Source organism: Echinops telfairi, unplaced genomic scaffold (assembly GCF_000313985.2).
Source record: "Echinops telfairi isolate 266 unplaced genomic scaffold, ASM31398v2 ScPeMD7_2;HRSCAF=8, whole genome shotgun sequence".
Lineage (NCBI taxonomy): Eukaryota > Metazoa > Chordata > Mammalia > Afrosoricida > Tenrecidae > Echinops > Echinops telfairi.
In genome coordinates this window covers 34,444,599-34,447,572 of record NW_022103898.1, presented here as the reverse complement: position 1 = coordinate 34,447,572, position 2,974 = coordinate 34,444,599, and positions in this window count along the sequence as shown.

The following is a 2,974-nucleotide window of genomic DNA, read 5'->3' as shown; positions in this document are numbered from 1 at the left end:
GTCCATCTGCTACCTTAATACTAAACCTATAAATATATGCACATAGATCTATTTCCCCATCCTCATATATAAATATATTTACGTATGTACATGCCTTTATCTAGACCTCTATATATGCCCTTTGCCTCCTAGCTATTTCCTCTATTTCCTTTGACTTTCCTCTTGTTTTTATGTAGGTCTTTTTACATCATATGGCAAGTACACTGTTCGGATAAATATTGTACACAAAATAAGACCCTTAGGACAGTTACGCATAAGACATGAAATACTGGATTTACTTTACACATTGGAGCCCAAGCCTGTGTTCCTTTTTAAATGTTATGAAACTGTGAAACCTTTCTATAGGAAAATGTACACACACACACACACACACACTATTTGCATATAAAGGGGATTCCCATTATACCTGAACCTAATTTGCTTATCCAAGAGCCCTTAGTCGGTTGGTTATAAATGGGCCCCCGACTCTAGCATCTATACCTGACTGCTTATATTTTGGTTTTATATAGTATTTGGAAGCCTCGTGTCCAATAGAATGGAACAAAACATTTCTGATTGGTTGTAATAAAATAGACCCTCTGGTATGAAGGGCTGGTCAAGGTATTTGAATAAAGTTGAAGCCATTTGTCAAAATCCTAGTTTTCATATATGGGTCACAGTTCACAGTTCTTCATCCCCTTTTGGAGAGCAGGCTGAGAGCCCTCCTGGGCGTGCCTTTTGGAAAGGTAAGAACTTTCATACGTGGGATACATCACCATCTCTATCTCTGGGTGCTTCCTGCCTCCACCCTCTAGCTTTAGAGCCAGGGATCCTAAACAGGGAAGGACTGAGTCTTTTGCACCCACCACATTGGGGATAGTTGACTTCAGGGGGAAATTATACAGAGCCACGTTTATATACTGGGAAATTATCTCCAACAAAATCTGTTTATCCAGCCATCTGCTTGAATTATTTTTCTTTTCTGTCAGTCTCTGAAATTCGTAATCATTCCCTGCTCAGAAGTCTAGCTTCCAGCTGAGAGCATGGACCCTTGGTTCTCTGATGTCTATTGTTGAGAGTGCCTTTGTCATGCACCAGTGTCAGCTGCTGATTTTCTAATGGACATGTTCTTTAAAGCTATAAATAAACCCTCCCAAAGTGAGCCCCTTCTTTTATGAAACTGAAAGACAAAATGCACCAGTTAATTATGGGTATGATTTTATTAAGGCTGTTACAATAGGGGGGGGGGAGGGCATTCATCAATGAGGAATGTCTCATAACAAAGAAAGGAGGCCTGGGTTTTGTTATGGTTAGGTGCCACCAAATCAATGCCAACACATGGTGACCTTATGTAGAAAACACAACCTTGCTTGGTCCTGTGTCATTCTCATGACCACTGGTATGTGTGAGTCCATTTTTACAACTATTTTGTCAATAGGTCTCATTGAAACTTTCTTCCATATTTTGGCTGTACCCTTCCTTATCAAACATGAGGCTGTTTTCTCACAATTGCTTTTTTCTGGCTGAGATGACCAAAGTAAGTGAGTCAAAGTCATGCCATCTTTGCTTCTAAGGAATATTCTGACTGAATTTCTTCCAAGACTTACATTTTGGTTTTTTGTCAGTCCATGGTCTATATAATAGGAGCCCTGGTGGCGTAGTAGTTCCTGATTGGGCTGCTAACTGCAAAGTCACCAACTGCTCCTTGGGAGAAAAATAAGGCTTTCTACTCATGTAAACAGTTACAGTCTCAGAAACTCACAGGAGCAGTTTTACCCTGTCCCATTGGGTCAATATGAGTTACCATTGACTTGATGGCAGTGATTTTGGGACTTTTGGTGTATATAATATTCTTTGTCAATGCCGTAGTACAAATGCATCATTTTTATTCTTTCTCCTCTTTTCATTATTCAACTTTCCCATGCACGTGGGGTTTTATAAAAGCAAGCAAACAAGGGAGTCATCATGAGTTTATGGAACCTTGAAAAAGAAGTCTTATGAGGCAGGTCTTATCTCAGAATAGGCAAAGGCTGCTTGATCATTTTCTATTAGTGGGTTTCCAGAAGCCAAATGGGTACAAGCTTTCATAGCCATCACTGATTCTTAAGAATACAGAGCTCAATTTCAGTAGTATTCTCTTCTGTCCATGTATATTTGTTGTCGTTGAACAACTCAAGATGATCATATCTTCCTGAGACCTTGTTACCTGGATGGAGTACATGGGGGTAATACACAGATGAGATCCAGACCTCTCTGAGTCTTGGCAGCAATCTATCAAAGGCAAAATGCACTGGACAATTAAGGCTATGCCTTTACTCAGGCTATTGCAACAGGGAGAAATTTTATTAACAAGGACAATCACAAAGAAAAGCAGGAGGCTTGGGGTGTTTTTGTTGTTAATTGTTATCACGTCATTACACTTCATGATGAGTTCATGTGTTCAGAGAAGAACTGTGCTCCACAGGATTTTTAAGGCATGGCCTTTCAGAAGCAGAGCCCCAGACTTTTATTTTTCCCAAGGTGGAACTCAAAGCACCTCTGGGTAGACTTAAACCACCAAGGTTTTAGTGATTCATAAAGCACTTCATCATTGGTGCCAGAACTTCTAGGGTGTTGTTGTTGTGTGCTGTTAAGTCCATTGTGACTCACAGTCCACTGTATGACAGTGTATATGACAAAGTGAACCTATATGCCCCATAGGGTTTTCTAGGCTGCAGTCATTATGGGAACAGATCACTAGGTCTTGCCTCCTCTGGAACAATGGTGGGTTCAAACCACCAAATTTCAAGCCTTGAAGACCCCAGACGTTATATCTTTTGATAGCCGGGCACCATCAGCTTTCTTGATGACATTTGCCTGTGCATTCCCTTTGTCTTCAGCGATCGTGGCAGGAAGGTGAGCATCACAGAATGCCATTTTAAGAGAACAAAGTTTTCTTGCATTGAGGGAGTACTTGAGTAGAGGCCCAATGTCCATCTGCTACCTTATTACTAAA